Source organism: Chroicocephalus ridibundus, chromosome 5 (genome assembly GCF_963924245.1).
Source record: "Chroicocephalus ridibundus chromosome 5, bChrRid1.1, whole genome shotgun sequence".
NCBI lineage: Eukaryota > Metazoa > Chordata > Aves > Charadriiformes > Laridae > Chroicocephalus > Chroicocephalus ridibundus.
Genome location: NC_086288.1, coordinates 81,553,708 through 81,580,653, shown reverse-complemented (window position 1 = coordinate 81,580,653; position 26,946 = coordinate 81,553,708). Strand labels below are relative to the sequence as shown.

At 38.8% G+C, this 26,946-nt stretch overlaps 1 long non-coding RNA gene across 2 annotated transcripts; it reads right to left on the bottom strand.

Moving 5' to 3' along the window:
* Nucleotides 1-640: 640 nt before the first annotated feature.
* On the bottom strand, nt 641-26,946 carry LOC134516670 (uncharacterized). Of its 2 annotated transcripts, XR_010071394.1 has the most exons (4): nt 26,824-26,946; nt 25,722-25,909; nt 6,515-6,621; nt 641-789 (listed from the first exon to the last, which is right to left on the bottom strand). It is a non-coding gene; the product is annotated as an uncharacterized LOC134516670 (long non-coding RNA). The 2 variants fall into 2 exon arrangements; XR_010071393.1 differs by lacking the exons at nt 641-789; nt 6,515-6,621 and adding an exon at nt 22,380-23,932.

The window sequence follows — 26,946 nt, the reverse complement described above, 5'->3', positions numbered from 1 at the left end:
TGTGGGTTTATTTATCAGAACTAATTCACAGGCTGAAAATAGCTGAATTATTTTAGGAAAGTAATTTTTTTTCATTCTGATATTACGCTGAGAATGGTCTTTAATGTTTGCAAAAGGGTCAAGAAGAATAATGAAACGTAACATGCGCGCAAAGAAATAACTATTTATACATCTGCCATTTTAAGTCTTTGTTTCTCCAGGGTTTGATTATTTAATACCAAGATAAAGCAAACAAGTGCATAACTTTCATAGATGGCGGCAACTGCTTTTATCTAATGGCTTTTGCATTGGCTCTATATGAAAAAACACATACAAATTGATGAAAAGTCATCTGTAAGAAAATGCATTACCAAAATAAAATAATTGTACGAGTAAGCAAATATGGGGGATCAGAAGAAAAAAACAGATGCATGCTTCCTGCTGGTGCAAATCAGACTTAAAATACATGAGAATTTAAATGTGCAGGGATTAAATAACAAATAATTTGGGAATAGGGCAGATGAGGCAACTTCTACCTGCCCCAGCCAAACTCAAGACCACACTTACAAAAGCAGAGGGAACAAGGAACAGATACTGCTTGTTGCCAAATATATTTTTATCGTGAAATTATCATGTAAGACACTAACCTATTTAGGAGAGATTCCCGTAAATCCCTCTGTAAATTTCACGTTTCTTCAAGCAAGCGCATTTTCCAGCCAGATTATTTTATAAAGGCTTCTCTTGATATGAGAGCACCTTTGCACATGGCAATAAAAGCACTCCAAGCAGACATGAATTCTTCCGTCTTGTCTAAATTAAATATATAGAAAAAAAAAAAAAGCATTATAGGCTGCAGCTATTCTGAGGAAAAGACAGTTTATAATTTCCTTTTTAAAATCTGCCTAGATTTATAAAAAGCCATTATTCCCTTAGTAGTAAAATGACCTATCAATCAAAAAAGGAATGAAATACTGCTTAGAAGGGTGATTGATTTTTTTTCTTGATCCTATCTTTTCAAAGAGAAAGAAAGAAAAAAGAAAAAGATAAGATAGTGATGTTTCCCTTTGGAGAAAGTACTCTGTTTTATCCAAATATAGTGCTAGGTGAGACCCTGAGCACTCCAGGTCTCCTCCTTAGACCCCTGACGAAGTGTGAGGCGGAATGACCTGGTAGAGGTCACTCCTTCTGAGAGTGCAGAAGCTGATGGATGCAGCTGGGTAATGCAGTGGATGTGCTGGATATTGGTCTCCTGGGTTAAAGGCACGATAGCAAACTAAAGGAAAAAAAAAAAAAAAGATAAGAATTGAAGGGGAAAAAAAATGTTTTGGTACAGGAGGACAGTGCTCACTTGTTTTTAAGTCCTTTTTGTTGCCGTGAGCTCAAGTAATATAAATTTAAAGAACACCGGGGAATATAAACTATCCTCTGGTTCATCAATAGAGTGCCTTAATACCCGAGAGTGTAGTGTTCTACCGAAGAACGCAGCCCTGGTACTTCTCATAGCCAACCTGCTTCAGAAAAAAACATAATATATCATGAGTGCGACGAGACTAAAAGCCGTCATCTGTTTTGGGATTGCAGTTGTGTAATTGTGACTTAGATCCAAGGGGGAGCTCTGTTTGCTTGGATTTTCACCTGATGTGAAATGCAGCAGCTCGCTCATCAGTATCGATGGGGACGGATGCACCCTGTACTGGCCGGACCCGGGAAGAAGGTGCAAGCGCCATTGGTACAGTAAAAAAGAAGAAGAGGGGAAAGAGAAAGAAAAGATACTCACATGGCTAGGAAACACTGACAGAAACGCATGATCTTGTCTAGATTTCTGATAGGAAATATTAAATTATATTTCATCAAAACATATCTGTAACTTTCCGAGGGGATGCATCAGTCCCAAGCTCTTCGAAAACTAATTATCCCATATGCTGCTCTGAGACAGAGTGACTTCAGCCGCGGTTGTGGTTAAAGGGGAAAGCCATTTGAAATCCAGGCAAACACACTGCGTGTGCTTCTGTTACTGGTGAGAGACATACAATAGTACCGTAGATTTTATTTTTTCCCCAGAAGCTGGCATACCACAGCTTCTTATCAGCCTGTCTGATTTGTTATCTTGAGTTTAGTAGTATCTGACTCTTTAGCCCAATATCATGGCTCCAGTTCTCCCGTGGTACCCTGCTCACGTCGATATTTTTTGTGATGCGGAAGTGTCACATTACCCGCGCCCCTGTCTGCTTTTAGTAAAAAGCCCAAATCCTAAAAGTCTTTACATTGTTTTTAAGGCTTAGAAAATAATCACCGTATTTCCCTCGAAAGTCTCCCGTAGCAACAAACTCCACAGAAACGCTATATACTGCATTTAAAATGTTGGCTGGTTCATAAGTGCAGTAGTGCAAACCATTTTTATTTTACAGCAGCAGGAAATCTGATGGGATTAAAATAACGTGTCATAATAGCTTCCTCTTGTGTAAACAAATACGCCGAAATGGCATGTTTTCCGGTCTATGTGCATCCATTGAAAAGCTCCAATGTTATTTGGATTATATAAATAAAACAACTAACAGCATACTACTGCTATTATTTATACTACTTGTTAACAGTACCAACATCAGCAGCACGCAATTTAATAAAACAGAGATGTCAAAGCACTGTCATTCCAAAAATAAAATATTCCCACATCATACAGAACTAATCCCCTGTAGTGGAGGCTGAAATACTACACGTCATTTCTTTCTATAACTCTTGAAATTCTGGTGCTGCGAAACCACTTTAGTGTGGGCATTGTGGTCAAAACTCAAATGGGTTATAAATTCGGTATATCTTTTTTATATAAGAAGAGAAGGGGCTACACAAAAGTTTGTTTCACTTCTTCAGCATTGAAACAGCATCAAAAATAAAATGTTAGGAATGATAGGGAAAGACACAGAGAACAAGGGGGAAAATAAGCATGCAAAGGTATCAATCCATGGTGCAATTGCATGTTCAACGCAGTTTGGTCCCCTCTTTCAAGAGAAGATGTTACAGGAGTAGAATTGTAGAATCATAGAATCATTTAGGTTGGAAGAGACCTTTATGAACAAGTCCAACCATTAACGTAACATTGTGAAAACCACCACTAAACCATGTCCCTCAGCACCATGTCCACGTGTCTTTTAAATCCCTCCAGGGATGGCGACTCCACCACTGCCCTGGGCAGCCTCTTCCAATGCTTGACAACCTTTTCCATGAAAATTTTTTTCCTAATATCCATCCTAAACCTCCCCTGGATCAACTTGAGGCCATTCCCTCTTGTCCCATGGCCTGTTCCTTGGGAGAAGAGCCCGACCCCCCCTGGCCACCCCCTCCTTCCAGGGAGCTGTAGAGAGCGAGAAGGTCTCCCCTCAGCCTCCTCTTCTCCAGGCTGAACCCCCCCAGCTCCCTCAGCCGCTCCTCACCAGACTTGTGCTCCAGACCCCTCACCAGCTCCGTTGCCCTTCTCTGGACACGCTCCAGTACCTCGACGTCTTTCTTGGAGTCAGGGGCCCAAAACTGGACCTCACCAGTGCCCAGTGTGGGGGGACCATCACTGCCCTAGTCCTACTCACCACACTGTTCCTGACACAGGCCAGGATGCTGTTGGCCTTCTTGGCCACCTGGGCACACTGCTGGCTCATAGTCAGCCACTGTCGACCAGCACCCCCAGGTCCTTTTCTGCTGGGCAGCTCTCCAGCCACTCTGCCCCCAGCCTGGAGCGTTCATGGGGTTAAAAATAGACAGGAAGAACAATCAAAGATATAAACCAATTTTCATACAAAGAGCAAGTAAGGAGATTCATCTTCCAACACACACCACTTCAAGAATTCTGTAAAGAAACGACAAGGTGTGCTTTTTATATGACAAGTTCAAAAGGCCAACTTATCTCATCCCTCACGTTAAAACTGGGGGTTGCAAAAGTGTCTCTCACAGTTGTTATCATTCGTGCCGGCTGGAAGGCTCTCCAGGGAACTGAGGTGAAATCCATCCACCAGGAGGATTGCTCTGCTCACCTGATGTGACACGAGCATCTGAGACCCTTCTTCCCTGCCGTGGTCTCTGAGCCATCTGTTAATCTTCCTTGACTTGCTCTACTCTAATCTAAGTTAGAGTAGTTAAGAGTGTGTTGGTGAGATCTCAAGCTGTTTTCAATTACCTCTTGTTGGTTATGAGGCCATTTAACCCAAATAAGCACTGCCAGAAGTCAGTAATTACCACCTGGCTGTAGCTGAATGCAATACCAAATCTGAAGCTTGCAAAGGAGGAAGTCTTAGAGAGTATGATGCTTGGGCATTCCCACCATCAACTCCTCTAGAGGAATTGGTCTCATGCTTAAGTTTTCCTAAATTACTTCTAGAGTTTTGTATATAACTCGATAGAGTTTTAATTGCCCTGATTCAGCACGCGAAATGCTTTGCAATTAGTATGTGGATCACATCTGCTTGGTTGCTCACCATCTAATTAGCAAACTGTAAGTGGGAGGGAGGTCCCAGAGTTTCTGTCTTTATTTTATGATTGAGAGACGTGTCTGGGAAAGTCCAAAATGTTTCATGAGACTGGGCCTGATCCAACAACTAAAAGCTTATTAAATGAAATAAAAAGGGGTTGCCACTGGCAGCTATACCAGTCTTGTCTGCTTTTCTACAAAATCACGGTAGTGTAAGCTGCCTTTAATTATGGATTCACACTTCTTACCATTTGTTATACAGGGAAGAACAGTTTCTTGCTGACCACATTTAAAGTGGCTCTAAATTTTTATTCATGAGTCATAGAAATAACGAGTTTTTATCCGAAATGCTGCACATTAAAAATTCATAATGCAAACATGGCCCATTTGTGTAGTCAGAGAAGTCCCTGTTCAGTCACTCTGTTGCATTTTCCAGGGAACAGCCAATTCCGGTTGCCATCATCACAACTCACTGGCTCAGCTGCCGGCCAGGAGACAAAACCAGCTCTGTTTGAAGAGCATTAGTGCCACGCTGGCAAATTGACACCTGGCATAGAAGGGTGCTATGCGAAATCACTGACTGTTCATTTCACTAATCAAGTAGAAAATTGACTCAAAGTGCAGAGCATTGCTGCTATGACCTTTTCCACAAAAAAACTCCAAACCAAAACCCAACTTATTTGGGATGGACCAGAACTTGCCTCTCATCCAAAACAACATTTCATTTCTTTTTTGATTTTTTTTTTTAAATGTCTTCATAAGAAATGTAGATTTCTTTTATCTTTTAAAAAATTCATAATGGAAACCTGATACTTTGCATTTTGTAAACACGTAAATAGAATACTATTTCAACAAAATTGTTGTCCCTGGGAAGGAAGAGAGGGACACTTCACCCCCCAAAATTCAACAATTTCACCTCAAATTTGCAAATACCCCTTGTCAACATGAACACACAGTTTTTGGCTAATGTTTTGAAGAAAAACATTTCACATGGCGTTGGGTATTATCCCAGTAGCAAATTATTAGACTGTTGATTATGCAACTGACTTATTTTTCTGGATTTGGAGCAAAGCTTTTAATATCATCATTCGTAGTTACTTGATTAACTTTAAAATAGTCTGAAGTCATTTTCATGAAATAAGGAAATAGAGTAATTTCTTAGAAAGTTGAGACTGTTTCCCTTTCCTATTGTTGTAGCACACAGATGCCTCTGAGAAAATTGAGCCTGGTTAAGTCAGGTGCAACACACGTACACAAGAAGAGCAAATGTAAATAGGAAACAGAGAATGGCTAAATAAGGAAAGCCACGCAATATCCTCATTCTACAGACAGTAAACTGTGCGTATAGGTTGAGAGACTTGAGATTCAGTCTGTTTCTGAGCTGTTAGCTGAATAAAATGAATGCAATAAAGGCACGGACAGGAAAAATATATTATGGCATTCTTAAAGCAAGACTCGTGATCTAGAATTATATGCCCGATGTTGTGCTGTTGTGCATATTTTATACTTGCAATTGGATTGTTTAAGGCACCATAGTGCACTGTTTTTCAATATCTTTTTGAAGAGCGGCAATCATTAATACTTTTTCAGAATACTATACGTCAACAATATTGCTGTCTCTGAAGTCCCGCGCATTGGTTATGCTCGCTAAATGGAATTTTAAACTCAAAGGGACGTGATGTGCATGCTAATGTCAGCTCAACAAATCAGAAGAAAAGAATTGCTCCACTCATATAAACTCCTGCAAACCTTTGCTTTATTGGAGTTGAAAAAGTATTTGCTATAGAGCTAAAGACTTTCATCTGTAACTACTTCTGTAAGTACTGCTGTGAGAACAGCCATCTGACACTATGGTTAGAGCTGCAGAGAAAGCCCCACTCTACTCAAGACCAGGCTTAAATTGTCACACGTTTTCAGATTTCTCATTGTGCGTTAATTAACAAGTCATGGAAAGGCCACACAAAACTAGAAAAGTCCCCACGGTAGTTCTAGAACAAGAAGCAACGTAAATTGTTATAAATGTAAAGTATTACATTAAAACAGCAAGAATGTCCAATTATCCACTACAAATTTTGAACTTACCATTTTGAGGGGTTTAGAAAGTAAGCAAAACGCATTCATCCCAATATACAAATTTCTGTACTTGATGTTCACTGATAATATGTCCTGTTTATAGGAATAGATGCAACCTGAAAGAAGTAAATATTAATTAAAATGATGATTTAGGCACAAAAGCACACAGTATGGAACCTACTTCCCACCTTACCTTCTTCTTTAGCGCTAAAAGATAAAATGGAGATCAAAAACAGTCTGAAAAAAACTCTGGACAAGTATTTGTTCTGCTGGAAAAAGTGGTAAGCATTAAAGACGTGGGGGTTTATTATCATGTTTTTTATTCATTTCTTTTTAAATTCATAATTCTTTATATGTATGTGTATCTGGCAATATACTGATATATTTAACTAAGAGCATTATCAGTTGTTTACATCAGCTACAGCTTATTATCACTGACCGTATAAAATGATTCAACATTTATAAACAGGCTGCCTTGCAGTAAGACCCAGCAATAATATTCCCACGCATGAGATTTGGAACCAAATAATTAATTGCATAACAACAGCCTACGCACCGTATGAGCAAATGTGCAGACCAACACTGCAGACAAATAGGCCTTTATTGCCGTTATATACATTAAAGATGGCTGTAAAACAGCCTCTGTCCCAATGATTTATCTTGTTTCTGCACCTCATGACTTTCCGGGATGATGAGTGGATAGTCCCCTTGAAAAGGGGGGGAAAAAAGTGAGGCATCTTTCTATGACACTGATTACTGTATATATCTTCATAGTAAATATTTGTTAAAATATTTATCAAAGTGGTTCCTACAGAAGCTGTGATTTATCAATGAATGTTCTACGTAAGAATGGACTAATGGAATCAGAAGGATGGTGCGGGACATGCAGCCCTGCAGAAGTAAGAAAGAAAAGTTCGTTGACCATAAGGTGGCCCAGTTCCCCCTGACAGGAATGAAAGGTGAACATCAAAGCTGGGAGACAAATGTAATTTACTATAGCGTTATTTTTTGATCCCTATTTAAAAGCTGAGACAGGAACCATAAAAGTTCTACGTTGCCCCATGGGACATGATTTTGTGCTAGTGCCTCGTTAGAGGCATGCACATTATTACCGTATCAAAGGAAACCCGTTAGAGATACAACTTGAAGCCCACAAACTCAAGTCTTTGCCACGAACAGGTCTGTGATTCTGCTTTATAAGGTGCAGCCTCTGCCAGAGTCTGCCAAGCACCGAGTGGTCTGACATTACAGCACTGGTAACACTGGTGATTTTACTCTTCTAATTTTAGAGGGAATTCATTTGGAGTTCATGAAATCCACCATCGTTTTCAGTGGCTATTAAGGTCAGGACTGAGCACGTGTGGGAAGCCCACCGCTCCTGGGTGGCAGATGAGTCCTTTCAACTCACATACCTGTTTTAGAGATGACTAAGCTATCCTTACATGAAAAGGGTTATGTGCACTAATTAACACATAGAGAGAAGAATATAACAGCCGGCCTGCTAAAATATCCCTACACAAAAGCACGTATCTGTATAGTACACTGTCTTTTAAGAGAACATATAAAATCAAATGAAAAAGCACAAATTGTATGTTAATACATACATCTGGTACAAATGAGCCACTCCTTACCAGCTACATTTTTCTAAATCGTTCTTATTGCATAGCTTTAATCTTGTGAATAATCCACTCTCCAATATCCCATAAGATCAAGGAAAAAGAAGGAAGATCGTAGAATTCAGAGCTAATTATATTATCAGCTAATTTCAAAATTGCTATATACAATATTTAATTATGCTCTTTAACTTCACAAAACTTGAGAACTTGCGTCGCTTTACATAAGGGCTTTAAACGTATTCCTTTAGTGAGCATTTGCGGTCTTTCAGAAAGCGAGACTTTAAAGAAAGAACAAGAATTTCTCTCATACGTTGCAAATCTTTTCCTAATAAAATGATTTGAGTTATAATGTGTTGCTTCTCTTTATGCTGTTGAAAGTAATTACTTAATATTAGTGCATATGCATGTGTACATGCAAATTTACTTATATAGATATGTGTCATTATTTCGTATGTAGTCCATATAAATCACTTATCTAATCATAATTATTTTCAAGTACGATAATTAATAAGTTCTATGAAATGTATTATACTATATTATAGTCATATAATATAAAAATTTACATTAGTATACATGATCAACCATCAAATACTAACTCTAAACTTCTGGTGAAGTTTTCTCATGTCTCCTGTAGGTAATAAATCACTTACCAGACAACCACTTAGCTTTTCATGGGGAGCAGCGGCTCGTGCTATACTTCTAGGAACTGCAGTTTAAATGTTACTTATGAAAAGCATGCTTAATAAATTTCATTATGCAAGGAGAAAGCATATAAAGCCAACACATTATATAGTACTGTGATTTGGCCTCAGACATATTCCTTTTCATTTTAACTACTCGTGGAGCAGAACTTCTCTTTATAGAATTATAGGTACCAAACAGGCTATTCAGCTATGAAGAACATATGTGTCTTCCCACCGCTAGCTGCAGTTTTCTTCCCCTATTTTTTAGTAAATGCAGGAAAAATACATTTCATTTTAATCTTCTCTTTCCCCATATATACACAGATGTAGTAAATATGATCCCTCTATATTGTACATGCACGTATGCAAAGACCAACTTATTATTCTAGCACTTTCTAAATGAGAAGTGCAGCCTGAAGAGCTCCAACTGAGGAGCAACACGTTTACCTTGTCTTGGTAAAGGACAGGTTAAACTGAGTCAAGCTATCAATTTTTGAAAGTCACGTACAAAGCCCTGAGTGGTTCTGGAGCAACCTGCGCCACTTCCAGCAGATATAGGAATGGGTGCTTGGGTGCTTCATTTCAGTGTCTCCTGTTCCTTACGCTGTAGAAGCCATAGGTCTCCCCAGCATGGAAGTGTAGAGCTGAAGACAAACGACTGGGTCTACAGGAGGCCACGAGGATGATCTGAGGGCTGGAGCCCCTCTGCTGTGAGGACAGGCTGAGAGAGTTGGCGTTGTTCAGCCTGGAGAAGAGAAGGCTCCGGGGAGACCTTATAGCGGCCTTTCAGTCCCTGAAGGGGGCCTACAGGAAGGATGGGGAGGGGCTGTTTGCAAGGGCATGTAGCAATAGGACGAGGGGCAATGGTTTAAACTAGAGCAGGGCAGGATTAGGTTAGACATTGGGAAGAAGTTCTTTACACTGAGGGTGGTGAGACACTGGCCCAGGTTGCCAAGAGAGGGGGTGGAGGCCCCATCCCTGGAGACATTCAAGGCCAGGCTGGATGAGGCTCTGAGCAACCTGATCTAGTTACAGATGTCCCTGCTGACTGCAGGGGGGTTGGACTAGATGGCCTTGAGAGGTCCCTCCCAACCCAACACAGTCTATGATTCTACGATTATGATTTCTAAGCTCTACTTTTCCTTTGATCATCATTTCCTGTATTCTAAATACCTTGTGCTACCCACAGAGTAGGAAAATACACTGTATATACTATATTAAGAGAAATTTCAATTTCAATTAAGGGTAATTTTCAAATTAAAAAAATAGTAATAATTTATTTGAACAGCTCTACAATTAGAACTGTTTCTGCCTGAAGCTACTACTAAAGACCATAGATAAATGCTGGAACAGTCCTTTAATGTCATTGCCACAGAATCTTTCTTACAATCAGTTACAATAACTCTGCATTAAAAATAGTGCTTTTTGGTTTAATGATCATTTGGTAAATGGATTCTGACTATTAACTATTATTTTTCTATACTTAACTAAATGAAGGACGGTAAGGTTGATTTTTGCACAGCTAGTTTAACTAAATTTCACTTAGAAATGATGATCCAGGAAATGCTTCCTTGTAAAGTAAGAATCTGAGCAACTGCCTGGACCCAAGGTTCTGCAATAACGTTTATCGGAACCCCAGATGTTCTCTGACTATGGAGCTGACAAAAGCAGTTGAAGTTGTGTAAGAACTCAACTCCTTCCTGGGCACTTTGGCACAGAATATTCTGTGTGTTGACCAACCAAGGCATCGCCAAATATCTTCCAATCAATTGCAGTACAACATAAACTTCTTAAAAGGTGCAGAAATGCAGTTACAAAGACGCGTTTGTTTTTAAGCCCTTTGGATGTGAAAGGGCGCTTCTAAATGGAATCATCGGGATTTTTTCCTGTCTCTTCATTCAAATACTATACGTCTGGTGCTGAGCTCATCCCTAGCAGTTTTGGTGGGTTTATTTCTGCTGTACATTGATGTAACACTTAAACAAGATAAAGAGAGCAGAAAGTATGGCTTTTGAGCATTTAACAGTTCTGTTTTATCACTCATTTAGCGTAGATTTCCGATGTCACGTCACGGCACTGCATGTTTGCTTCCTACCGCGTTAGTCACGAAACCAAAACAAGTCATAAATTTTATGTTAAAGTACCTGACATCCAGTTCTGCTAACTCACCCGGAATCAGCAATTGCGCCGATCCCACACAAGCAGATAGTCTTTCAGCCTTTTAGACCGTAGAGTAATTATGCTAATATTTTCATGGATCTTTACGGAATGATTGATATTACAGATTGCATTCCCGTTGCCGCCGCCGGATGACACATCTGTGCAACGAAGCCACTGAAGAGCCTTCCGCTCTTTACAGCTGAATAAAAGTCTTCACATTAAACTCAACAGACATATTGATCCTTCTTAATTTTACTTTCCTGACACTTTGTTATTTTGCCAGGAAGGCATGCCATCCATGCATTCCAGACAAAATTACAAGTGTCAAATGTAATATGCAACAATAAATACGCTCAAGCAAAGTCTCCCCTGGTTTGAAAGTTAATGAAGAAAAAAAGATAAAGGGGAAAAAAAAATGTACAAAGGAAATATTCCATGTCCTTGCATTGCTGGTAGCGTACTGCAGTTAGCTTTTAGTGGCATATTATGACATCTTGTCATTCGTCTTTTTACTTCAGTATAGAAAGATACGTATCGATCTAGTGAGGTGCAAACTGCTTTTTTGTTTTAACATGGGAAATGGCGTATTTTTAATGCAGCATCTCCAGACGGAAAACAAGTGACAGAGTAACTGGAAACTAAGGGAACAAATGAGCTGCTCTTTACTTTTGCTAGGGCTGATACTATTTCGTTTGATAATAAGGTATCCAGCATTTTGTTTTTTTCTTTTTGGTTCACTTCAGGCAGATAAATTGTAACCCCCTTCAAAGTTTTCATTAGATAGCCTATTATTCCCTTGGAAGAAATCATACTTTATGCATTATTCATTAGGGACAGCAAATCTTCACAGCAGCCACACAGGCTGCCGTTTCATGAAACTACTTAAAATTCTATGGCTTCTTTCTCCATTTCTGCTGAATTCAGTTCTGGTCTAATCTCCATGTATAATGCAATATCTCTGGCTAATTCAGATATTGCAATGCTGAAGGAAACGCATGTTCTTTACTTTATTAGTGCGGAATAAAATACCCTCACTTTTATTTATCAAATGCTTGTAGTTCACTCTGTCTATGATAGTTTCCTCTTTTTTTTTTTCTTATTTTTGTTTTTTTTTTTTGATGGTGGTGTATACGTCTATATATCCATATGCAGTGGAAGTTTAAATATAATATTTTATTGATGCCTGCATCCCAGAGTTCATTTTTTCCAGGAGTCTGCTTTACGTATGCCTTAATGGCGTTCTGTACTCGTTAAGGCTATTACTGTGTGCTTCCCTCACAGTTTCCCACCAGCTGGTATATTAGACTTTATGGGGGAAAAACAGTCAACCCTTCATTCATATGCGTCAGACGATGCCCACTTGATGAGTTGTCCTGAAAATGGTGTAGGCGGTGAACTAATAAAATAATTCAACTAGTTTTCTTGGGCCTTCTGTTTTCGCTCTCTCTCCTCTACATATTTCTCCTCAACAATGCAATGCACGACCAGGCAAACCGTGTAGTTCAGCAGAAAGGCCACTGCACAGAGCACGGACCTTCATCCCCTTCATGACCGGCTCTTGACCTTCCATGAGTCACTTCTATTTTCTGTTTTTCTCCCTCCACCCAGTGCTTTTGCACGTCATTTCTGCTTAGCACGGAACTAAGAACACCAGGGCTGTCATTTGCTCTGTACATATTCAAAATAGCTGTGCATTTCTCTGATGATTGTGAAACCAAATACACTCCCACAGATGCCCCAAATGACCAAGTTCCTCTTTAGTCAGGTCTAGTTTTTGCTGCAGTTATGAGATGTAGATTTTCACAATATGCCTTCTTTTAATGCTATCCTTTTTCTTTTTATCTCTATTTGTCATACTTAGTGCTTCTTTTTGATCTCTGAGTGAATAAAAACTTAATAAAAAGAGGAGGTGAATATATCTAAGAGGCCACTTGAACTGTTTAAAGACAAAGTAAGTGATATCCTGCAAAGGATATTAAAACAAATTCTAGAACTCCATAACCATATAAATGTAAAGAAAATCAGAGAGGGAAAAAAAATGTAAGACGACAGTTACATGATAAGAACTAGAATATAATATAGGATTATCCCTCCCCTCAAAAGAACAAGTGGTGATGGTTGGTTGGGGTTTTTTCCCCAATTTTGAACTCAAGCATGGGGTGATGGCAAAATACCTGAAGAAAATAAAACAATGGAAACACAAATTACTGTATCTAGCATGGAAGCAAATACGAAAAAGCAGAGGAGGGACTTAAGATCTAAATTACCTCCATGCATAATTTCTGAATCGAGAGTAAATAAATTCCAAATCTTTTAGACCACACAATAGTTCTGAAGTTCTTCAAACCACTTGCCGCAAAAATGATTTTGTACTTTATTCCTTATCTAACTAGGCTGTACCCAAGCTTTTCATAATTCTCAGTTAAAAAACATCCCATCACTATCAATACATACCTAAAATAACCCTATGACATCACCAACTTAAATGCATATTAGAGAATTAAGAGGTTTAAATTTCACTGAACATGACCATGCTTCTTACATATTATTATATTTTTGTTTTCCTTTTTTATTGAATGATTAATCTGCTAGAACTATGAAGTGGACAACTCTTATTATATGAATTCTATGCATTTAATTTAATTTTGTTCAATTATGTATCAAAATACCAAGACTGTATTTTTCATCAGCCACATTCATTTTGGTGTAATACTGACCAATGACGTTTCATCATTTGGCATCATAAAAACAGTCTTAAATGTGTATAAAAGTAAGATCATATGGGAAAAGTTCAAAGTGCCAGTACAATAAACTCTTTTTTTTTAATTTAAAGAATTCAGATACTAACTAGTAGGAAGATGTAAGTCCAGAACATAAGACTTTTATTTTATGTATATTTTCTTCAGAGAGATGGAGGATTATCTTCAGCTTTGAGTATGGGACAGGAAGGTAAGGTCTTGAACTGAGACAAATGATTAGTATTCATATTTTGCAGAGGATAATTTTTCAAATTAAATATACAGACACTCATGTATACTGAATGTCACCAGGGATTAGCATAATATTTCTATTAGTAACGCTAGCTTATTTAACCGAGCGACACAGTGTAGTGAAGAAAAAAGCGCTGGAATGGTGAAAATGATCTTCAAGTGTTTCCAAAATGGGTTCGGGAGGGAGAGTGAGCGCTTCCACAGGCAATTATTTAACCTTAACTACTGTGTTTCCAACAAAAATTCTCTGCCCTTACAGAACTGATTACCCTCCCTTCCTTCCGTATTCCAGTAATTTCTCCCTTTCTCCATCATGCTGCTCACTCCAGACTCTTCAACAAATGAAATACAAGAAACTAAAATTCTATCATGGAATCAAGGAAAACTGAAATTGTTGCCTTGATACTGGATTGTAGAAATAGCTCTTGTCTATGTCAGTTATACCTTTTCCGATGCTATGCAAATCCCGAATAATAAATACAGCATTTTATGTTATTACTATTTGCTATTGCAACTGCAACTGATCAATTAGGGAAAAACTTCTTTCTTAAATGCTACATTATTCGTTCTATATACATCACTTCCACAGTTGCTACAAATATGGTGTTTCCACTCTACATAGCAGGATTTACCACAGGTATCCCTGCTCTTTACATAAATGTGTGCAAGTTGTATGAAGAGTGCAGGTTACGCTTACACAACGGATCACAGAAGGAGACTGTTCCTGATGGTGTCTCCCAGAAGAGCATGTTCAGGAAGATGCCGTGACTTTGATAGAAAGCAAAAAAAACGGTGACAAGGTTTCATTTCTGAGCTATGGGGTTTCCTTTGGAAAGATCTTTCCATAGGCAGGACCTGTTATTGCTTGCATATTTTTAAATAAAGCTGCCAGGCTGAAAATTTTAATTTGAGTCAATCAATCAACATTCCTATTACAAAAGCACGTTAACCTGGGAGAGGCCGAGACTGATCAGCTTAATACAGGAGGGAAACCAAAAGAAACAAAGCAAGGCAAGGAGCCAGGACACAAACTGATCGATCTTTAAAACGTGGCTCCGAGGTGAAAAATCCCGTTTGATTTCTGGCTCAATTTTTCGGAGTCAAATTTTATCTGACTCTTTTTTTCCCTAAATCATATAGAGAAAAAACGAGGGTCTTCATACCGCTCTGTACCCCTATCTGGAAACAGTTGAAGCAGAATAGAGAACAGTGCCACATATGGTAAAATACTGACAATAATTATTTCACTATTTGGATACACAATTCACATACATAGAACTATATCACTATATATACTTCAAATAAACCTATTAGCTCATACTTTGAGGACAGGAAGTAAAAACCCCACACTTTCTGCACAAAAGGAAAGAGGAGGAAACTTACTGGGTTGAAATTTGTTTCAGATAAATTCAGAAAAACTAACTTATTTAAATAATGACAGAAAACAAAAACATGGTAATTTAGATGTCAGCAGTACCCATGACAAAGCAATACTTAGTGACAAAACTTAATGGTTTGGTTGAACGTGTAGGTCCCATCTTGCTCCCTGCCCTACACATGCTTCTTTGTCAAATCAAATCAAGTGAGAGAGGGTGAACTGAAAAAAAATTTTACATAATTCCCTCAAATTCTATGAACAATTCAGGCATACAGATTTAAATTGTTGTGCAAGTCCACTGCAGCATAATATATCCAAGCTGCTCCTCCTTCCTCAAGCTGCAATTTATGATTAGGACTGGCAGAATATCAGAATTTCCATTCTGCAGGAACTTGATGGGAAGGGTGGGGGAGAAAGTGTTCAATTTTGTAGAAGGAAAAAAGTTGGAAATTTCCAAACAATCAGGAATTTCATTTTATATAACTGAGCTTCGTTTGCAGAGTTTTCAAATAAAACCGAGCTCCCGGTTCCTTACATACTCTTGCAGACTGATGAGGAGCTAGGAGTCAAGTAGACAGAGCTCCCAAAGCCCCAGCTCTGCACTGGGGAATACGAGGATGATGACTGGTCCAGGCAGCGGATGCAAATGTGCGTCATGGAAATCCCCACCAAGGAACAGAAAGCATTTTATTGCCATCAGAAGGTTAGTAAACACATGCACTGAATCAGCATTTTATGTATTGCCATGAGCTTGGTCATGCAATGTCAGGCTAATCTAATCTTCTACCTTCTACCTTCCCCTCCCCTGTTTTTATTTATTATTTCATGAAGACCTTACCCAACTAACGTGTCCTGTATCTCACCATAATCCAGGCATCTCAGCTAAAGGTTTTCATCTTTACCACAATGGGAGTAACCTAAAATAAGATTTATTGCATGGTGTACCAAATCTTGGCTTATTCAGCATTCAAAAGAATATTCTCATTTTGGTAGCAGAAGATCATTATCAAACCTCCTTAACAATTAATATCCCTATGTGATGGGTGACCAGTCATAATCACTTGACATATTTTCCCCACAGAAAATTCAGGTTCTGTTTCTTACAATATTGATCTTCACGTTACCTGATGCACAAGTTTTCACTTGGCATCACCTCATCAAACAAGCAGATAAAACACATCTTCATTACTTGCTTTCCTTACTTTACCAATGGACTTGCTTTCCTTACTTTACCAATGGTTCAGGTTCTCAGAAAGCCTTTTTCTGCTAATTCCCTTCCCCTGTTCCCTCATATGAATTATTACTAAGTGATTCCTGCCTATATACATATTGTCTTCACACGGGAAGGTAGTTCAAAGACGCTATCTTGCCTTTTTCATTCCCTGCATGTTTTTCTAGTGGAGAGGATTATGTTGAGACAGTCTGTCGTTACAACAATGCTCTCAACACCACTGCTTTAAACATCTCAACTGGCACAACAGCAGCGTCGCCACCATCCCGCGTCTCATCATCTTAGCAACAGGAGTTCCTACCGCTACAAGAGACCCTTTGAGGCTCTTATTTGAACACTCCTCCCCCTACAGTTTTCTCGGATATTTTTACTGAGTAGTTTTCCATAAAATCACTACTGCCTGCTGATGACTTCATTATTCTTCTATCTATTACTCTCTGAACCTGCACAGGTCTACAAATCCTTATCTTCAAGCCCAAAACTTAACGAGGATTTGCCCAGAAGACCCCAACTGTGCTTCCACTGAAATACAAACTTTCTGTTGATAAATTAATTTAGACACAAGCATAGCAATAAAACAAAAGTATAAAAGAAGTAAGAATCAATTTTTCCTCTAGAGTCTAAAAGATGTCTAGACAAAATGTAACAAAAATATCCAATGGCTACTTTCTGTTCCACACTTCACTGTAAAAATATATATGTATTTATATTTCTAGGTATGTATATATTTCTAACTATGCATTCTAACTATAATTCTTTATTAAGTGCTCTATGGCTGTAGCTTTGATCCACATTCTATATTTTTTTGTCTTATTGCCCGATTACTATAAATTAAACAAGAAAAGTGAGATATGTCATACATGAGAACATGAGAATCATTAGCTGTTGCAAAATATTTGTCCAAAACCCATAAATAACTCCTTATAGTGAAAACAGAGATATTCCCTATTATAATGCTAAAACCATTTGTCGCTGTCTGATAGAATTTCTATGTTGAGGAACGAACAACAATAATCATATCTTAATCCTATCAGTGTCAAGGGAATTGTGTTACTGCAAGTAACGAAAAGATTACTTGCATTTTTCCTTTCACAATAATATTTCTTTTTCACATGGCCAAATGAATTCTGTTTGAAGTTGATAAAATGTCTAAGAGGTGCTGAACAAATACGTAACTATTTAATCAGAAAAAAAGGCTTATATTTAAAAATAAGGGTCCCCTTTGAATTTTTTCCTAATTATTGTACTGGGAATCAGATCATAGAATCTGATGATCATTCAGTTACTGCAAATATCTTTAAGATGTAATGGAAACCCAGGTCATTAATTAATGAAACATGAGCTAATTTAGGAAAAAAACACCAAATCCATTTAGGTCACGTGCAGTAATTAGATCAGAAATGTCTGTGATACCAGAACAAAAAGACAACGTTATACTGCGTTCAGTTTTGGGTAGGAAAGGTTGTATTTTTCACTCTTGGGTAGGAAATTCTGAAACTCTTATTGGCATTTCATATGAGTTTCAGTGATTCAGCGTTTTGTGTGAAGCCCTGAATCCCTACATACCTCACAATCCCAATCACTGCGGGGGGTTCTTGAAAATTTTCTAACTGGTGGGACATCTAAATTTAAATATAATAACACCTAAATTATATTATGACCTATTCAATATCAAAAGAATCTAAGCTTCCCTGTTCCCTTTTGGCTCACAATTCAATTTATCATGGGAGCTCAACTAAAAGCAATCAGGTCTGAAAATTTTAGCTTATTGTAGAAAAAATAATTGTCATTATATTTCTTAATTTTCATATTTTGGGAGAAAATCATACACCAGTCATAAAAATTTGTCTCTATTACATCCTCATGTTAATGAGGAACTCACAAGGAATGCAAATCTCTACTTTCAAGAACTGTGTACAATATAAAAAGTATCTTAATTTTCTAGGTGTGGGAATCCTTCCAGAAGGAATAATTGAAATTCAAGACTGCATGAATAGAACGTTTTAAAACCCCTAAGTACCCACAGAATTTCTTTGATTTTCTTATTTTTTTTCCAGTGTTTTATTTATTTGTTGGTTTTGCCTTATGTAAGCATATGTTTCATCTCATCTAAAATAGTTTTTACCCCAGTAGCAAGTGCCATCCAGAAGGCCGGCAGTGTTGAGTGCTGATAAAAAGCACCTGTGCATTTAAATTTTCTGTATTCCAAAGTGAGCACATAAAAACTATGGAAAATATATGATAAAATTGTTTTTTTTCTATTTTTGTTGCGGATTAGTTTACGAAATAGAAAATTAGCTAATTTCTAATTTACGTTATTTGTTTATATTTTTACAACCCTAACAGTGTTATCTTGGTAGGCCCACAATGACATCTTGTGGCTGCTCTGGGCTGATCTTCCAATGATTAATATGATGAAAATTTCACTGAGCGATTGTCAGCAGCATAACTCAGTGTATTATTTGATTTCAAAGATTTTTTTTTTATTTTTAATATTATTTTTGCTTTTGGAACACCTTTTGCATGAAGGTACCACAACAATTTCATAAAGGTAATCCAGTGCTCAAACCCTTTCCTTTTGAGCTAGGTCACAGTCAACTGTGAATATATTTTTATATATATATGTATATATGCACACACATATATGTATCTCCATATATACATTTGAAGTGTTATGTTCTGGGGGGACTGGCAGGGGATTTATTGAAGACAAGAGCATTGCCCATCCTTTATTAAATTTAAATTTTGTACAGCCATGCTTGATTTTCCTGACCATTATGCGTGGTGAATCTGATGAAATGCTTATTTGTTGCTCTTGACTGAACACAGGTAGAGTTATACGATGTATATGCAAGTATGGGGTGTGTAAAACATTGTATTTCGGCTTGGGGGAACACTGGGGGACCCATCAGTTGGCTGAGGGGTAGGAAACAGCGTTACACCCATTCCAGCGGTACGACGGGAGGTTTGGGAAGGAGCTGGCAGGATGGACGTGAGTTGGCGACCTGAGATTTACCAGTGCCTGAAATCTCTCCCCAAAGAAGGAGTGAAGATCAGACTGAAGATACGATCAGCAGTTGTATCAAGAATCGACAGCAGCGTGAGGTGTTTTGGCAGCAAAAGGAGGCTGCTGGAAGGCTGCAGTTCAGCAGTGAATGGAAGAAGGAGGAGACTGTAAAGTACAGTCTTGAAAACCTTTCGCAAAAAATAACTGCCCATATTTCTTAATGGATAATCTCTTTTCTATTAGCCGCTTACCTGAGCTGACCAGTAGCTTATGCAACAATGCCAGCAAATAGCAACAAATCATAAAAACAGAATCAAATGTGTTGGAAGGGACCTCTGGAGGTCTTCTAGTCCAAGCTCCTGCTCAAAGAAGGTCAAGTTGAAGCAGATTGCTCACAAAATCATAGAACAGTTTGGGTTGAAAGGGACCTTTAAAGGCGATCTAGTCCAACCTCTCTGCCACGAGGAGGGACATCTTCAACTAGACCAGGTTGTTAGAGCCCCATCCTGAATACTTCAAGGAATGGGGCATCTACCACTTCTACGGACAACCTGGGCCAGGGTTTCACCACCCTCATTGCAAAACATTTCTTCCTTATATCTAGCCTAAATCTCCAAGGATAGAGATCCTCCAGCCTCTCTCAAGAATCTGGTACAGTGTTTGACAGTGTTTCCTCACAGTAAAAATATCTCCCTGCCCTTGCAGTTAACTTAAATTTCTCCATTTACTCTATTTCTGCTAAAAATTGGTATCTTACAAGTTAATAAATGAAAAGTCATACATGTTTTTAACAAGTTACAACTACAGTATACTCTGTTCACTTACGTAAACTGGCATCCAAACCGGAATGAAGATAGAGCCAAATTTGTCTAACTCTACATTTGGAGAGGCCTTAGACATCTGCTGGCAATCTTCACTAAGGCAAATGCCAGAAGGTACCATTCTCCTGGCAGAGGTACAATTTGATTGCCTCAGGCACTTTGAAATTCAGGAAACGAGCAGTATTGCACCATGGCTCCCGAGCGACACTGATCCGATATGCACCGACAGACAAAAAGTAATTCATTTAGTACTGCCTGGTTAGGCAGAAGGCGGCCACCTTTTGCAGAACAACCTTCTGCAGGCGTTTCAAACCACCCGCATGCAGCCAGCCTCTTGACGTACGTGCACGGGCACAAGCACAGGGAGGTCTTGTCCAACAGAAATTGTGCATACGTTGGCTTAGTTTGCTGGACAATAGATTGCCACTGCCAGCTGACTGGCAGCTCACGTCAATCGACTCATTAGAAACTCTTGGCTTTCCCATTCAAGCTACTCGCAAGGTCTGGTCCAAGAATGCAGGCAGATCTGAGCTTGCATTCCCACTTAGGATACCGGAATAGGACCATGTCAGTGAGGTGGTGAAGTAGGAAGCAAGATTTAGATGAAGGCATGGTTTGGGGTCCCACTACAGTCATGAATAAGAGGAGTGAGGAGGCAGGAAAGAGTATGGAACTGGATTCCTGTTACTGTGAAAGAGGGGGACCAGTCGCATGTGTACAAAATCTAAGGTAAAGTGCCTTTGGGTACACCTCATCCAAACTTTTCCTCACTAATGAGGGAGTGAAAGGCTCAAGTTCACTTCCCACACTTAAAAGGGAAAAGAAAAAGAAGAAGGAAAAAAAAAAAAAAGAGAGAAGAAGAAGAAGAAAAGAAAAGTTTTAAAAAAAAAACAAAACAAGGAAGAAAGAAAAAAGGGGAGGAAAAGGAGGAAAAAGGAAGCATGGGATTGTCCTAGCCACCGTATCATTTATATAGTTTTCTACAGTGTAACTCATTCTTCCTGTGCTTCCTGTTAAATCTCATCAAGATTTAGCCAAGCACATGAGCATCGCAGTCCTAGGCATGATGCCATATACTGCTACAGCACATACCCGGGACAGTAGAGCCCATTTCTAACATTTCTGACATACGTCTTTTGTGGATGGATAGAAAAAAGGTATAATCTTGAGATTACAAACAGAGCACAGCTTCAAGCCACCTCGGTTTCTTACCCAAGCCTTGAGAAGATTTCTTACAAAGCATGCGAATTTCTGAGAGATTTCCAAAATTACTGCACCCTACACAGGAGGCTTCTCTATATTCTAGAATTCAAAGCCTCTCCCCAACCTTAAAACCACCAGGTCCTCGGAAAGTAGTCCTACAACTATTCACTGTAATGCAGGCCCTAATCAGGTCCCACCACTTTGTGTTACTCTAACCTTTTGCCAAAGTCTTATTCAGCCCATGAAGTTCCAAAAAGGACTGTGATAAGACATGGCGGGGTGGAAACCTGGTGGGAACAGTGGGACCTCATAGCTTCACCAGCCTTTCTTTTGACAAGGGCATCTGTGCCAAGCCTAATGGCAATGCAGACAGAGGGAAAGCAGAGCTCTCTGCCCGTCTTGGATAAATCCACAATTTCTTTTTTGGACTCCTCTTCATATAGGCCTAAAAACCCAGCAGTGGGATGTGGTGCTGTGACAATAGTCAAAGCAGTGTCTAGCTGCGGTTCATCCTGCTGATGCACAGTCAGGCTGAAGAATAGGTTTCCTCTGAGACTCCGAATATTGCCATCACAGAATCACATCTCCACGACCCTTGGGAATCTGTTCGTTTTCTATACCCTCCACCTAATCTCTGGAGCGCACCCTGTAACGGCTGTATCAGGACAGAATGGCCCCCTCTTATCTGCTTCACTCCCCAGATGTTTGATGTCATAATCTAAACTCAGCCTCTAAAAGGAAAGAATGAATAACAGAATTCATTAGACTTTATTGCTATTGTAAATTGCTCTGTGGTACACAAACTATCCTTTTATTGCTTTCTTGATTACAACAAAATTGCACTTGTCTGTTGTATCAAAGTTAATGACCCAATAGTGTTAATGGAATTGCTAACGGCTAATAAAAGTGTTATTATGCATGCAATTAAATAGCTTCAATTAATGTATTTATGTCTTACCGATAGCAAAAGTATTCTGCCTTCTACAATGAACTTCCATCATGATTAAGAATTACAGAGATTAGATACTCATGCATCTTTTTAGTAATAGAATTGTCCGGTATAGACCATGATTCAGAAGATCCAGAGCAATACTTTTAAAATAGTAGATAAAGCAATGATACACAGCCTGAAAAACGTAAATAGTAGTTACTAGAGCCGAGATGTGTATTCAATCTTGAACACGCAATTTATAAGCAGCTTCAGAATAGACCACTGAAAAGGATGTTTATGGGCTTAAAAAACAATGAAAATTATGCACTGGAAGCTTGCAGTGTTATAGAGATTGTTATAGAGAAAAGAATATAAAACAAAATGTAACACATTAATCTATATGGCCAGAATTAATCATATGGTGCTGCTTATGACTGGAACTTGAGTGTGTCCCCAGCAACCAGACAAAAGAATAAAACCAATAGAAATGGCACGATAAAGACATAATACATAATTAATAGATTCAGGACGGAGAGATGAAAAGTCACTGATTTAGGATCCACAGCTCAGATTCTGGCTGCTGTGTGGCTGTATCTCGCTGACACTTAATTTCCACACCAGCCCGTACACTTCTGTTATGGTTTGAGAAAACTCATAACAATTTATTATTGTTTCGACAATTATTCTATCACCCGATAGAATTCCCCCCACCCGGGAAGGGGAACTGGGGAAAACAAGGAAACACGAGGGTTGAAATATAAACAGATTTAACAGGTTAAGACTAAATAATTAACAATAATACTAAAGAACCAGTATTGATCCTGATACTAATATCAGATATACAAGAATTATAAGCAGCCAATTATATCAGCAGAAGCCGTGCGCTCCCCACAGGGACAGTCCATGTGGGACCCTGCGAGCGCTGTGGCTGCGGGTGGAAGGGAAGGGCTCAGGGCTCCGGCACCGGGGCAAGGAGTTCACTGGACCGCCATCATCGAGGGAGAGTGAGAAAGACATCAGCAAAGTTTCTAATTCATATTGAATGTGCCGTTCGTGGTATGAAATAATCCTGTTGGCAGCTTGGGTCAAGTGCCTGGGTCTCGCTCCTCCTCATCCCCGCACCTGGCAAGCTCAAAAACACTGAGCCCTTGAATCCCACATAGCCTAGCTGGCCATAAAGTAAATATTTTCACAAATTCAGGCATTAGAGTCTTCCAAAAGTGCAGTTTCCCCAAGCGTTAGAAGAGAAGTTAGTCCTGTGTCGCTCAAAGCAGGACAAATTCCTACCTACTCGGTTATCCTAGTGCCAAATAGTGGCTGGTCACTCTGGTGTCAGGTGGAGTTTTGCTGATGAACCAGTCTGATCACACCAAGAGAGGTGTGAATGTCTTCCTGAGATAACTGGACCTGCGGGGGGGAAGTGTATAGTGACTCAGCCTAAAATAGAGCGTAATATCTGAGCAACCAGCAAAATGACCTTAGAAGAAATCAAAGGACTTGAGCTGGCTTCAACCTACGTATTCCTCCTGGCGCCTGGGGACACCCGACATTGTGACAGTCATCATATAGCCACTGGTAAGGAGAATCACATTTCTATTGTAATCCAAGTGTGTATTGCAACTGCTTTATTGTCTTTGTGTTGCAATTTCAACGCATTGCTGTACCGCACTGCTGAATCAAAATCCCATGTAAAGCCAAACGTCTTTGAGTGAGTAAATATAGTATTTAAAATACTAAGACCTCCTGTGTGGAATATCTAAAAGAACCAGGTGAGAGAGTATTGGACCCTGATACAACTTGTCAGGATATGCAGAATTAATTTAAACTGCTCAGTTTGCAAACAGGCAAAGGTATGCAAGCTTCTTCTTGGCTTGACTGTGGCACATGTCACTTCTTGATTTAAGTCATTACCTGCGGTATTTCTTCCATTTCTAGATGGCGTGCAACAAAACCAACAGTTAAATTAACACGGTTGGTTAGCACTGTGGTTCCAATACCATGAGTTTTCTCCTTCCTGGACAATTAATTACATGTAGCTCTTGATCAAGCCAAGGCTTAGCTTCCTCCTTAATAACCAAGAGCTTTTAAAATCTCTTTCAAACAAGCAAGTGGGCAAACTCTGAAATCATTCATGTCTTTTCTGAAATAGAAATACTGCCCAAACCAGGCAAAACATTTTAGTAAAAGAACTCATTAATGCCATGAAGATGTAAAACCTTTTATTCCTACTATACTTATTTCATAATTTCCTCAGATCTGATTTATGTATGTTAATCCTTTTTTTTGCATGTAATTTTCTCTTACATTATGCTGCAACAGTCCTTCTTATTTGGATTTGGCATTACAAGATCAACTTTTGCTTTATAAGTCAGCATAATTTCCCATAATGATAAAACTAGAATTCCAAAGTTTAAATCCAGGGTAATAAAACATTGGGCAAATTAAACATAAGATCAAGATTACGCTTGAAAAATATTGAATCGAACTCTCTCAGGACTAATGCTTAATAACCCTTAGGATTATACTGTTCAAGTTATTAAAACAAGCCTATATTGTATCATACATCACTCTGTGCAAAGCTATTGTGTTTTCATGAATATTTGATTTGAATCCCCGACTTTTAAGAGGAAATTTCTGTTCCATAAACTTCGTGGTGGAGTGCAAACTCTAAAAAGCCCTGTACAGGGAACTTCTTGATATGAAACGTCGCTTCAGCCCCACCTTGTGGAAATCTTCTGCATACACCATTACTTGGGTTAAAAATAAACTCGTCGGTATGATGTAAACCATGCCAGTAATGTAGGTGTAGCGTGTGACACATCCATAGCGATCTCCTTAAATTCCTCTGGCCGTGGAGTTGATAGCACCAAACGCAGGCTCTCGGTTAGATGAGCCCGGGCTGAATGTGTTCGCCATGACCACCGGGAGACAGGATGAGAGGGGAAGAGAGAAGTATCAGAGCAGGGGGAAATTCGGTTTAGGTTTCGTTCCAAAGATTACGGAATACAAACTTGAATCCGAAACACAGCTACTAGAGATGAACTGAACTGGGATCGTAGGATGTTGTAGGATACCACTATATTTCTGAGCATTAATCCTGTCCATCCACAAAAAAATCCACTGAAGCACCGAATTTCTCATTTAAATAAAAAGAAACTGGGAACATGGAGAAATTATAAAAAAACCTCCTTCTTACCCTGATCTGGAGGTAAGAGTCCCACAGTGTAAAACTCGTTTAAGTGACACCTCCCCTGCGAAGTCCTCTTCTCCCACTTCTCTTCTGGCAGGTGAAAATTCGTTTTTCTCTGGCATTTAAAGACTTGGAAACGAAGGCAGAAATGCAGATCTGGAGTGATCCCTGGCATCATTGCACCTGATTATTTGCTGTTACAAAAAAAATGAAACAAAAAGAAACAAACAAAAAACCAACAAAACACATACGATTATTTCAAAATCACTCTTAACTTTTGTTTAAAAAAATACCAGTTTTTTCCTTCTGCTTTCCCATTAGCAGGTTGCTTCAGAAAATCTGTACATTAACGGTGTAGAATTTTTTTTTTTAATTTCCGGCCTAAAACCATGACAGTTAACTTTTACCTATTTTTTCCCTTCACCCGCGTTAGCTAATAGATTAAATAACTATTTCCCATTCCCTAGTGTTCCCTGCCATACAGGGAACAGTCCCTTCTGTTATAGACAAGAACCATATCCCCTCGGTTTTTGCTTTGCTTGTTTTCTCTTATTCTATTGGCAAAACGTATTTGTCGATGTGGGACAGAAGAGACACAACCAGCAGTAGAACAAGAGACGGGGGTTTCACGATCATTTGCAGCTAGTCAAATGCCATATTTTCAATTGTTTTTTCCTAATGGTTGTTTGGTGTGGTTTCAAATCCAATATATGTCATAAATATGGTACTGCTTATTTCCAAGTCTACTAAAGAGAAGCAATTTTGCTCATCAGGTTAAAGAAAAAAACTAGACTGAAATAGTAGTCTTAATATTTTTATAACTGGTCTATTTCTTTCCGCTATTCTTTACATGCTATTTTTCATTTCAATTTAGGGACAAATAAAAAAAAATGGGTGATTTTTTTTCTGACTTTAGTAAGAGAGTGTCTTACTTCTTGTATAAAGACTTCCAGAAGATTTTTACATCTCCTGCTCCGAGCTAGATCTTAATGTAAGAATGTCAAACCTTCCAGAAGCACTATTGAGAAAATTACTGACACGATAAATGCTAACAAAAGGAAGATTATGTAAACAAATAAACAAATAGAACAAGGCAAGGGACCATTACCTCTACGCGAGCCTATGTAGTAGAGGCTGGCCACATCCACACCGCGTAGATCTTGACTCTGTCTCTCCTCCAGCCTGTATACAGTATCTTTACAGCATAATTCTTTTTTTTAATTTATTTTTT